Source organism: Oncorhynchus gorbuscha, linkage group LG13 (assembly GCF_021184085.1).
Source record: "Oncorhynchus gorbuscha isolate QuinsamMale2020 ecotype Even-year linkage group LG13, OgorEven_v1.0, whole genome shotgun sequence".
NCBI lineage: Eukaryota > Metazoa > Chordata > Actinopteri > Salmoniformes > Salmonidae > Oncorhynchus > Oncorhynchus gorbuscha.
Window position 1 is genome coordinate 11,227,825 of NC_060185.1, and position 11,905 is coordinate 11,239,729.

Sequence of the window (11,905 nt, forward strand, 5' to 3'; positions counted from 1 at the left end):
TGAGAGGAGGGAGAGAGGCTTACTGAGAGGAGGGAGAGAGAAGAGGCTTACTGAGAGGAGGGAGAGAGAAGAGACGTACTGAGAGGAGGGAGAGAGAAGAGGATTACTGAGAGGAGAGAGAGTGGAGGCTTACTGAGAGGAGGGCGAGAAAATAGGCGTACTGAGAGGAGGGAGAGAGAAGAAGCTTACTGAGAGGAGGGAGAGAGAAGAGTCTTACTGAGAGGGAGAGAGAGAGGCTTACTGAGAGGGAGAGAGAGAGGCTTACTGAGAGGGAGAGAGAGAGGCTTACTGAGAGGGAGAGAGGGAGAGAGAGAGGATTACTGAGAGGGAGAGCGAGGCTTACTGAGAGGGAGAGCGAGAGGCATACTGAGAGGGAGAGCGAGGCTTACTGAGAGGAGAGAAGGGGAGAGAGAGAGGCTTACTGAGAGGAGAGTGTGGAGAGCGAGGCTTACTGAGAGGAGAGGGGGAGAGCGAGGCTTACTGAGAGGAGAGAGGTTAGAGCGAGGCTTACTGAGAGGAGGGAGAGAGGCTTACTGAGAGGAGGGAGAGAGGCTTACTGAGAGGAGGGAGAGAGAGGCTTACTGAGAGGGAAAGAGAGAGTCTTACTGAAAGGGAGAGAGAGAGGCTTACTTAAAGGGAGAGAGAGAGGCTTACTGAGAGGGAGAGAGAGAGAGGCTTACTGAGAGGGAGAGAGAGAGAGGCTTACTGAGAGGGAGAGAGAGAGAGGCTTACTGAGAGGGAGAGCGAGGCTTACTGAGAGGGAGAGAGAGGCTTACTGAGAGGGAGAGCGAGGCTTACTGAGAGGAGGGAGAGCGGCATACTGAGAGGAGGGAGAGCGGCTTACTGAGAGGAGGGAGAGCGGCTTACTGAGAGGAGGGAGAGCGGCTTACGGAGAGGAGGGAGAGAGAGGATTACTGAGAGGGAGAGCGAGAAAGTCTTACTGTGAGGGAGAGAGAGAGGCTTACTGAGAGGGGGAGAGAGAGGATTACTGAGAGGGAGAGCGAGGCTTACTGAGAGGGAGAGCGAGAGGCATACTGAGGGGTAGAGCGAGGCATACTGAGAGGTAGAGCGAGGCTTACTGAGAGGGAGAGCGAGGCTTACTGAGAGGGAGAGCGAGGCTTACTGAGAGGGAGAGCGAGGCTTACTGAGAGGGAGAGAGAGGCTTACTGAGAGGAGAGAGGGCGAGAGAGAGAGGCTTACTGAGAGGGAGAGAGAGAGGCTTACTGAGAGAGAGGCTTACTGAGAAGGAGGCTTACTGAGAGAGACTCTTACTGAGAGAGGCTTACTGAGCGGGAGAGAGAGAAGCTTACTGAGCGGGAGAGAGAGGCTTACTGAGAGGGAGAGATCGAGGCTTACTGAGAGGGAGAGATCGAGGCTTACTGAGAGGGAGAGAGCGAGGCTTACTGAGAGGGAGAGAGAGAGGCTTACTGAGAGGGAGAGAGAGAGGCTTACTGAGAGGGAGAGAGAGAGGCTTACTGAGAGGGAGAGAGAGAGGCTTACTGAGAGGGAGAGAGAGAGGCTTACTGAGAGGGAGAGAGAGAGGCTTACTGAGAGGAGAGTGTGGAGAGCGAGGCTTACTGAGAGGAGAGGGGGAGAGAGAGGCTTACTGAGAGGAGAGGGGTAGAGCGAGGCTTATTGAGAGGAGAGGGGGAGAGCGAGGCTTACTGAGAGGAGAGAAAGAGGCTTACTGAGAGGGAGAGAGAGGCTTACTGAGAGGGAGAGAGAGAGGCTTACTGAGAGGGAGAGGGAGAGGCTTACTGAGAGGGAGAGAGAGAGGATTACTGAGTCGGAGAGAGAGGCTTACTGAAAGGGAGAGAGAGAGGCTTACTGAAAGGGAGAGAGAGAGGCTCACTGAGAGGGAGAGAGAGAGGCTCACTGAGAGGGAGAGAGAGAGGCTTACTGAGAGGGAGAGCGAGGCTTACTGAGAGAGAGAGAGAAGAGGCTTACTGAGAGGAGGGAGAGAGCAGAGGATTACTGAGAGGAGGGAGAGGGAAGGGGCTTACTGAGAGGAGGGAGAGAGAAGAGGCTTACTGAGAGGAGGGAGAGAGGAAGAGGATTACTGAGAGGAGAGAGTGTGGAGGCTTACTGAGAGGAGGGCGAGAAAATAGGCTTACTGAGAGGGAGAGAGAGAGGCTTACTGAGAGGGAGAGAGAGAGGCTTACTGAGAGGGAGAGAGAGAGGCTTACTGAGAGGGAGAGAGAGAGGCTTACTGAGAGGGAGAGAGAGAGGCTTACTGAGAGGGAGAGAGAGAGGATTACTGAGTGGGAGAGCGAGAGGCATACTAAGAGGGAGAGCGAGGCTTACTGAGAGGAGAGAGGGGGAGAGAGAGAGGCTTACTGAGAGGAGAGTGTGGAGAGCGAGGCTTACTGAGAGGAGAGGGGGAGAGCGAGGCTTACTGAGAGTAGAGGGGTAGAGCGAGGCTTACTGAGAGGAGAGAGAGAGGCTTACTGAGAGGGAGAGAGAGGCTTACTGAGAGGGAGAGAGAGAGGCTTACTGAGAGGGAAAGAGAGAGTCTTACTGAAAGGGAGAGAGAGAGGCTTACTTAAAGGGAGAGAGAGAGGCTTACTGAGAGGGAGAGAGAGAGAGGCTTACTGAGGGGAGAGCGAGGCTTACTGAGAGGGAGAGCGAGGCTTACTGAGAGGGAGAGAGCGAGGCTTACTGAGAGGGAGAGCGAGGCTTACTGAGAGGGAGAGCGAGGCTTACTGAGAGGAGGGAGAGCGGCATACTGAGAGGAGGGAGAGCGGCTTACTGAGAGGAGGGAGAGCGGCATACTGAGAGGAGGGAGAGCGGCTTACTGAGAGGAGGGAGAGCGGCATACTGAGAGGAGGGAGAGAGGCTTACGGAGAGGAGGGAGAGAGGCTTACTGAGAGGAGAGTGTGGAGAGCGAGGCTTACTGAGAGGAGAGGGGGAGAGCGAGGCTTACTGAGAGTAGAGGGGTAGAGCGAGGCTTACTGAGAGGAGAGAGAGAGGCTTACTGAGAGGGAGAGAGAGGCTTACTGAGAGGGAGAGAGAGAGGCTTACTGAGAGGGAAAGAGAGAGTCTTACTGAAAGGGAGAGAGAGAGGCTTACTTAAAGGGAGAGAGAGAGGCTTACTGAGAGGGAGAGAGAGAGAGGCTTACTGAGAGGGAGAGAGAGGCTTACTGAGAGGGAGAGAGAGAGGCTTACTGAGAGGGAGAGCGAGGCTTACTGAGAGGGAGAGCGAGGCTTACTGAGAGGAGGGAGAGCGGCATACTGAGAGGAGGGAGAGCGGCTTACTGAGAGGAGGGAGAGCGGCTTACTGAGAGGAGGGAGAGCGGCATACTGAGAGGAGGGAGAGAGGCTTACGGAGAGGAGGGAGAGAGGCTTACGGAGAGGAGGGAGAGAGGCTTACGGAGAGAGGCTTACGGAGAGGAGGGAGAGAGGCTTACGGAGAGGAGGGAGAGAGGCTTACTGAGAGGAGGGAGAGAGACTTACTGAGAGGAGGCAGAAGGGCTTACTGAGAGGAGGGAGAGAGGCTTACTGAGAGGAGGGAGAGAGAAGAGGCTTACTGAGAGGAGGGAGAGAGAAGAGGCTTACTGAGAGGAGGGAGAGAGAAGAGACTTACTGAGAGGAGGGAGAGAGAAGAGGCTTACTGAGAGGAGGGAGAGAGAAAAGGATTACTGAGAGGAGAGAGAGAGGAGGCTTACTGAGAGGAGGGCGAGAAAATAGGCTTACTGAGAGGAGGGAGAGAGAAGAAGCTTACAGAGGAGGGAGAGAGAAGAGGCTTACTGAGAGGAGGGAGAGAGCAGAGGATTACTGAGAGGAGGGAGAGGGAAGGGGCTTACTGAGAGGAGGGAGAGAGAAGAGGCTTACTGAGAGGAGGGAGAGAGAAGAGGATTACTGATAGGAGAGAGGGAGAGCGAGGCTTACTGAGAGGAGAGGGGGAGAGCGAGGCTTACTGAGAGGAGAGTGTGGAGAGTGAGGCTTACTGAGAGGGAGAGAGAGAGGCTTACTGAGAGGGAGAGAGAGAGGCTTACTGAGAGGAAGAGAGAGAGGCTTACTGAGAGGAGGGGGGAGAGCGAGGCTTACTGAGAGGAGAGGGGAGAGCGAGGCTTACTGAGAGGAGAGGGGGAGAGAGAGGCTTACTGAGAGGAGAAGAGGAGAGCGAGGCTTACTGAGAGGAGAGGGGGAGAGCGAGGCTTACTGAGAGGAGAGGGGGAGAGCGAGGCTTACTGAGAGGAGAGGGGGAGAGCGAGGCTTACTGAGAGGAGAGGGGTGAGCGAGGCTTACTGAGAGGAGAGGGGGAGAGCGAGGCTTACTGAGAGGAGAGGGGAGAGCGAGGCTTACTGAGAGGAGAGAGAGAAGCTTACTGAGAGGGAGAGAGAGAGGCTTACTGAGTTGGAGAGAGAGGCTTACAGAGAGGGAGAGAGAGAGGCTTACTGAGAGGGAGAGAGAGAGGCTTACTGAGAGGGAGAAAGAGAGGCTTACTGAAAGGGAGAGAGAGAGAGGCTTACTGAAAGGGAGAGAGAGAGGCTTACTGAGAGGAGGGAGAGAGAGAGGCTTACTGAGAGGAGGGAGAGAGAAGAGGCTTACTGATAGGAGGGAGAGAGAAGCGGCTTACTGAGAGGAGGGAGAGAGAAGAGGCTTACTGAGAGGAGGGAGAGAGAAGAGGCTTACTGAGAGGATGGAGAGAAAAGAGGCTTACTGGGAGGAGGGAGAAAGAAAAGGCTTACTGAGAGGAGGGAGAGAGAATAAGCTTACTGAGAGGAGGGAGAGAGAAGAGGCTTACTGAGAGGAGGGAGAGAGAAGAGGCTTACTGAGAGGAGGGAGAGAGAAGAGGCTTACTGAGAGGAGGGAGAGAGCAGAGGATTACTGAGAGGAGGGAGAGGGAAGGGGCTTACTGAGAGGAGGGAGAGAGGAAGAGGCTTACTGAGAGGAGGGAGAGAGAAGAGGATTACTGATAGGAGAGAGGGAGAGCGAGGCTTACTGAGAGGAGAGGGGGAGAGCGAGGGTTACTGAGAGGAGAGGGGAGAGCGATGCTTACTGAGAGGAGAGTGTGGAGAGCGAGGCTTACTGAGAGGAGAGGGGCATAGAGCGAGGCTTACTGAGAGGAGAGGGGGAGAGCGAGGCTTACTGAGAGGAGAGGGGGAGAGCGAGGCTTACTGAGAGGAGAGAGAGAAGCTTACTGAGAGGGAGAGAGAGAGGCTTACTGAGTTGGAGAGAGAGGCTTACAGAGAGGGAGAGAGAGAGGCTTACAGAGAGGGAGAGAGAGAGGCTTACTGAGAGGGAGAAAGAGAGGCTTACTGAAAGGGAGAGAGAGAGAGGCTTACTGAAAGGGAGAGAGAGAGGCTTACTGAGAGGAGGGAGAGAGAGAGGCTTACTGAGAGGAGGGAGAGAGAAGAGGCTTACTGAGAGGAGGGAGAGAGAAGAGGCTTACTGAGAGGAGGGAGAGAGAAGAGGCTTACTGAGAGGATGGAGAGAAAAGAGGCTTACTGAGAGGAGGGGGAGAGCGAGGCTTACTGAGAGGAGAGGGGGAGAGCGAGGCTTACTGAGAGGAGAGAGAGAAGCTTACTGAGAGGGAGAGAGAGAGGCTTACTGAGTTGGAGAGAGAGAGGCTTACAGAGAGGGAGAGAGAGAGGCTTACTGAGAGGGAGAGAGAGAGGCTTACTGAGAGGGAGAAAGAGAGGCTTACTGAAAGGGAGAGAGAGAGAGGCTTACTGAAAGGGAGAGAGAGAGGCTTACTGAGAGGAGGGAGAGAGAGAGGCTTACTGAGAGGAGGGAGAGAGAAGAGGCTTACTGAGAGGAGGGAGAGAGAAGAGGCTTACTGAGAGGATGGAGAGAAAAGAGGCTTACTGGGAGGAGGGAGAAAGAAAAGGCTTACTGAGAGGAGGGAGAGAGAAGAAGCTTACTGAGAGGAGGGAGAGAGAAGAGGCTTACTGAGAGGAGGGAGAGAGAAGAGGCTTACTGAGAGGAGGGAGAGAGAAGAGGCTTACTGAGAGGAGGGAGAGAGCAGAGGATTACTGAGAGGAGGGAGAGGGAAGGGGCTTACTGAGAGGAGGGAGAGAGAAGAGGCTTACTGAGAGGAGGGAGAGAGAAGAGGATTACTGATAGGAGAGAGGGAGAGCGAGGCTTACTGAGAGGAGAGGGGGAGAGCGAGGGTTACTGAGAGGAGAGGGGGAGAGCGATGCTTACTGAGAGGAGAGTGTGGAGAGCGAGGCTTACTGAGAGGAGAGAGAGAGGCTTACTGAGAGGGAGAGAGAGAGGCTTACTGAGAGGGAGAGAGAGAGGCTTACTGAGAGGAGGGGGGGAGAGCGAGGCTTACTGAGAGGAGAGGGGGAGAGCGAGGCTTACTGAGAGGAGAGGGGGAGAGCGAGGCTTACTGAGAGGAGAGAGAGAAGCTTACTGAGAGGGAGAGAGAGAGGCTTACTGAGTTGGAGAGAGAGGCTTACAGAGAGGGAGAGAGAGAGGCTTACTGAGAGGGAGAGAGAGAGGCTTACTGAGAGGGAGAAAGAGAGGCTTACTGAGAGGAGGGAGAGAGAGAGGCTTACTGAGAGGAGGGAGAGAGAAGAGGCTTACTGATAGGAGGGAGAGAGAAGCGGCTTACTGAGAGGAGGGAGAGAGAAGAGGCTTACTGAGAGGATGGAGAGAAAAGAGGCTTACTGGGAGGAGGGAGAAAGAAAAGGCTTACTGAGAGGAGGGAGAGAGAAGAAGCTTACTGAGAGGAGGGAGAGAGAAGAGGCTTACTGAGAGGGAGAGAGAGGCTTACTGAGAGGGAGAGAGAGGCTTACTGAGAGGAGGGGGAGAGCGAGGCTTACTGAGAGGAGAGAGGGAGAGAGGAGGCTTACTGAGAGGAGAGGGGGAGAGCGAGGCTTACTGAGAGGAGAGGAGGAGAGCGAGGCTTACTGAGAGGAGAGGGGAGAGCGAGGCTTACTGAGAGGAGAGGGGAGAGCGAGGCTTACTGAGAGGAGGAGGGGAGAGCGAGGCTTACTGAGAGGAGAGGGGGAGAGCGAGGCTTACTGAGAGGAGAGAGAGAAGCTTACTGAGAGGGAGAGAGAGAGGCTTACTGAGTTGGAGAGAGAGAGGCTTACAGAGAGGGAGAGAGAGAGGCTTACTGAGAGGGAGAGAGAGAGGCTTACTGAGAGGGAGAAAGAGAGGCTTACTGAAAGGGAGAGAGAGAGAGGCTTACTGAAAGGGAGAGAGAGAGGCTTACTGAGAGGAGGGAGAGAGAGAGGCTTACTGAGAGGAGGGAGAGAGAAGAGGCTTACTGAGAGGAGGGAGAGAGAAGAGGCTTACTGAGAGGATGGAGAGAAAAGAGGCTTACTGGGAGGAGGAGAAAGAAAAGGCTTACTGAGAGGAGGGAGAGAGAAGAAGGCTTACTGAGAGGAGGGAGAGAGAAGAGGCTTACTGAGAGGAGGGAGAGAGAAGAGGCTTACTGAGAGGAGGGAGAGAGAAGAGGCTTACTGAGAGGAGGAGAAGAGGCTTACTGAGAGAAGAGGCTTACTGAGAGGAGGGAGAGAGCAGAGGATTACTGAGAGGAGGGAGAGGGAAGGGGCTTACTGAGAGGAGGGAGAGAGAAGAGGCTTACTGAGAGGAGGGAGAGAGAAGAGGATTACTGATAGGAGAGAGGGAGAGCGAGGCTTACTGAGAGGAGAGGGGGAGAGCGAGGGTTACTGAGAGGAGAGGGGGAGAGCGATGCTTACTGAGAGGAGAGTGGGAGAGCGAGGCTTACTGAGAGGGAGAGAGAGAGGCTTACTGAGAGGGAGAGAGAGAGGCTTACTGAGAGGAGGGGGGGAGAGCGAGGCTTACTGAGAGGAGAGGGGAGAGAGGAGAGGCTTACTGAGAGGAGAGGGGGGAGAGCGAGGCTTCATGAGAGGAGAGAGAGAAGCTTACTGAGAGGGAGAGAGAGAGGCTTACTGAGTTGGAGAGAGAGGCTTACAGAGAGGGAGAGAGAGAGGCTTACTGAGAGGGAGAGAGAGAGGCTTACTGAGAGGGAGAAAGAGAGGCTTACTGAGAGGAGGGAGAGAGAGAGGCTTACTGAGAGGAGGGAGAGAGAAGAGGCTTACTGAGAGGGAGAGAGAGAGGCTTACTGAGAGGGAGAAAGAGAGGCTTACTGATAGGAGGGAGAGAGAAGCGGCTTACTGAGAGGAGGGAGAGAGAAGAGGCTTACTGAGAGGGAGAGAGAGAGGCTTACTGAGAGGAGGGAGAGAGAAGAGGCTTACTGAGAGGGAGAGAGAGAGGCTTACTGAGAGGGAGAAAGAGAGGCTTACTGATAGGAGGGAGAGAGAAGCGGCTTACTGAGAGGAGGGAGAGAGAAGAGGCTTACTGAGAGGATGGAGAGAAAAGAGGCTTACTGGGAGGAGGGAGAAGAAAAGGCTTACTGAGAGGAGGGAGAGAGAAGAAGCTTACTGAGAGGAGGGAGAGAGAAGAGGCTTACTGAGAGGGAGAGAGAGAGGCTTACTGAGAGGGAGAGAGAGAGGCTTACTGAGAGGAGGGGGGGAGAGCGAGGCTTACTGAGAGGAGAGGGGGAGAGCGAGGCTTACTGAGAGGAGAGGGGGAGAGCGAGGCTTACTGAGAGGAGAGGAGGAGAGCGAGGCTTACTGAGAGGAGAGGGGGAGAGCGAGGCTTACTGAGAGGAGAGGGGGAGAGCGAGGCTTACTGAGAGGAGAGGGGAGAGGAGATCGAGGCTTACTGAGAGGAGAGGGGGAGAGCGAGGCTTACTGAGAGGAGAGGGGTAGAGCGAGGCTTACTGAGAGGAGAGGGGGAGAGCGAGGCTTACTGAGAGGAGAGGGGGAGAGCGAGGCTTACTGAGAGGGGGAGAGCGAGGCTTACTGAGAGGGAGAGAGAGAGGCTTACTGAGAGGGAGAGAGAGATGCTTACAGAGAGGGAGAGAGAGAGGCTTACTGAAAGGGAGAGAGAGAGGCTTACTGAGAGGGAGAGAGAGAGGCTTACTGAGAGGGAGAGAAAGAGTCTTACTGGGAGGGTGAGAGAGAGTCTTACTGAAAGAGAGAGAGAGAGGCTTACTGAAAGGGAGAGAGAGAGGCTTACTGAGAGGAGGGAGAGAGAAGAGGCTTACTGAGAGGAGGGAGAGAGAAGAGGCTTACTGAGAGGAGGGAGAGAGAAGAGGCTTACTGAGAGGAGGGGGGAGAGCGAGGCTTACTGAGAGGAGAGGGGGAGAGCGAGGCTTACTGAGAGGAGAAGGGGAGAGCGAGGTTTACTGAGAGGAGGGAGGGAGAGAGAGAGGCTAACTGAGAGGAGAGGGGGAGAGAGAGGCTTACTGAGAGGAGGGAGAGAGAGGCTTACTGAAAGGAGGGAGAGAGAGGCTTACTGAGAGGAGGGAGGGAGAGAGATGCATGAAAAGAGGTAGATAAAGGGAGAAATGCAAAGAGAAAAATATAGTAGCGTAAAGAGAGGGAGGGAGTGATGCAGGGACTGAGGTCGAGACATGTAGAGATATGCTGAATTTCACTGATTGCTGACCTGGGTGTGAAGGAAGGCTGGAGGTTCATATTTCATTCTCTTTCTGCTGGCTGTCAAAACTGTGCCAATAAATGCCTTGTTATGCCTGCCATCTCCACGTCCCTTTCTGTATCTCTCACTCTTTATTTCTGTCTCTCTCTCTCTTTTGTGTGTGTGTATGTATGTATATATGTGTGTGTAGCTCTCTCTCTCTCTCTCTCTCTCTCTCTCTCTCTCTCTCTCTCTCTCTCTCTCTCTCTCTCTCTCTCTCTCTCACTGCTTGACAGCTTGCTGTAGGTTAACACCACCCACTACCCTATGGTAGCAGCAGCAGTGTTTCCACACCATTCCCACTCACACCTTCAGTGCTATTAGTGGCTACGCTACCTAGCGTCACAGCTAGCATTACAACACCTCAGCATGTTCCCGGTAACCTGCCTGCCATTTGGCTTGCTGGGTCACTGTGACCAAGTCAGAGTAGTTTGGTGGGGGCTGGTAGACATAGTCACAGTCCCTTTTCATGGTTGCATCTCAGTGTTGAGTTTGACAATTTCAAGGCACCAAGACCTGTACAACTTGATAATAATAGGCCCATTCAGTGGTAGTATTCAGGGGTAGTATTCAGTGGTAGTATTCAGTGGTAGTATTCAGGGGTAGTATTCAGGGGTAGTATTCAGAGGTAGTATTCAGAGGTAGTATTCAGAGGTAGTATTCAGGGGTAGTATTCAGAGATAGTATTCAGAGGTAGTATTCAGAGGTAGTATTCAGGGGTAGTATTCAGAGGTAGTATTCAGAGGTAGTATTCAGGGGTAGTATTCAGGGTAGTATTCAGGGGTAGTATTCAGGGGTAGTATTCAGGGGTAGTATTCAGGGGTAGTATTCAGAGGTAGTATTCAGAGGTAGTATTCAAGGGATTTTACACTGGACTGAACAGAGGGAGTGAGAGAGGTGCCATCACAGTGTCTAACATGTACTGCACTGTAGTCAGCCCTGTGGTCAGCACTGTAGTCAGCACTGTAGTCAGCCCTGTGGTCAGCCCTGTGGTCAGCCCTGTGGTCAGCACTGTAGTCAGCACTGTAGTCAGCCCTGTGGTCAGCACTGTAGTCAGCCCTGTGGTCAGCACTGTAGTCAGCCCTGTGGTCAGCCCTGTGGTCAGCCCTGTGGTCAGCACTGTAGTCAGCACTGTAGTCAGCCCTGTGGTTAGCCATGTGGTCAGCCCTGTGGTCAGCCCTGTGGTCAGCACTGTAGTCAGCTCTGTGGTCAGCCCTGTGGTTAGCCATGTGGTCAGCACTGTGGTCAGCCCTGTGGTCAGCACTGTAGTCAGCTCTGTGTGGTCAGCCATTTGGTCAGCCCTGTGGTCAGCCCTGTGGTCAGCCATTTGTTTAGCCCTGTAGTCAGCCCTGTGGTCAGCACTGTAGTCAGCCCTGTAGTCAGCACTGTAGTCAGCCATGTGGTCAGCACTGTAGTCAGCCATGTGGTCAGCACTGTGGTCAGCCCTGTGGTCAGCCCTGTGGTCAGCCCTGTGGTCAGCCCTGTAGTCAGCCCTGTAGTCAGCCCTGTGGTCAGCCCTGTGGTCAGCCCTGTAGTCAGCCCTGTGGTCAGCCCTGTGGTCAGCCATGTGGTCAGCCATGTGGTCAGCCTTGTGGTCAGCCCTGTAGTCAGCCCTGTGGTCAGCCCTGTGGTCAGCCCTGTGGTCAGCACTGTAGTCAATGAAATAGATGACCAGTGTAATGTCCAGTTTAGGGGACGAGAGGAAGACAGGTGGTCAAGCAGCAGGTTCAACCATGAAGGTTGGTAACTTTCCAGTCACTGATACAATGTCACAATGTCCATATCTCCCCTGCCTCCACCTTCTTCCAAATTCTTCCAAAGGGCAGAGTTGGGAGGTGACCTACCTCATGTTTCTATGCCCCCTTGCCCATACCCTCCCTCTTCTCCTCATCATTCCAGCCAATGTGTGTTCCTCACCAGTGGTGGTTGTTTTGATGTCTTTCCCCTGTAGCCTCTAGATGGCCCTCAGTGGGTACTGTGGTCTGTGTGTTGGTCCTGTAGCCTCTAGATGGCCCTCAGTGGGTACTGTGGTCTGTGTGTTGGTCCTGTAGCCTCTAGATGGCCCTCAGTGGGTACTGTGGTCTGTGTGTTGGTCCTGTAGCCTCTAGATGGCCCTCAGTGGGTACTGTGGTCTGTGTGTTGGTCCTGTAGCCTCTAGATGGCCCTCAGTGGGTACTGTGGTCTGTGTGTTGGTCCTGTAGCCTCTAGATGCCCCTCAGAGTGGTGCTGTGGTCTGTGTGTTTCCCCTGTAGCCTCTAGATGCCCCTCAGAGTGGTGCTGTGGTCTGTGTGTTGGTCCTGTAGCCTCTAGATGGCCCTCAGAGTGGTGCTGTGGTCTGTGTGTTTCCCCTGTAGCCTCTAGATGCCCCTCAGAGTGGTGCTGTGGTCTGTGTGTTGGTCCTGTAGCCTCTAGATGGCCCTCAGTGGGTACTGTGGTCTGT